The sequence below is a fragment of the Penaeus monodon genome, chromosome 20, assembly GCF_015228065.2.
Source record: "Penaeus monodon isolate SGIC_2016 chromosome 20, NSTDA_Pmon_1, whole genome shotgun sequence".
Lineage (NCBI taxonomy): Eukaryota > Metazoa > Arthropoda > Malacostraca > Decapoda > Penaeidae > Penaeus > Penaeus monodon.
Genome location: NC_051405.1, coordinates 1,640,750 through 1,641,373, shown reverse-complemented (window position 1 = coordinate 1,641,373; position 624 = coordinate 1,640,750).

The window sequence follows — 624 nt, the reverse complement described above, 5'->3', positions numbered from 1 at the left end:
TTCGCGCTCTTCACCTTTGGCAGCCCCTCTCCTTGGTTTGCCTTCCCCTATCTCCCTGGCGTCTTCACCTTCCGCGCTCTTCACCTTGGCGCCCTTCTCCCTGGTCGTTACTTCACCTTGGCGCCCTTCTCCTTGGCGCCCTTCACCTTGGCGCCCTTCTCCCTTGGCGCCCTTCTCCCTGGCGTTCTTCACCTTCGTGCTCTTCACCTTGGCGCCCTTCTCCCTGGCGTTCTTCACCTTCGCGCCCTTCTCCTTGGCGCCCTTCCCCCTGGCACTCTTCTCCTTGGCGCCCCTCAGCTCGGTGCGCCTCTGCCTCCTTCTCCTGTTTGTCCTGAATTAGCAAAGGAAAAACGATCAGGGTTTCAAGATCAATGAAGAGATTTGAATTCTAGAGAGATGTGCTACAACTGCTTCAGATGTATCATAAAAAATAAGTTAAAAAATGTGAATCAAATAAATTAAAAAGGAGAATGAGTGTAATATGAAATAGAACTAACACTAACCAATTTCTCGAGCGCCTTCATCTGTAAAATAAAACAAAGGTGCGAAGTTAAAATTTGGAACTGAATTTATGTATAACAAGAATAATTCAACTCGTCATACCAAAAGGCATGCTTAACTGCG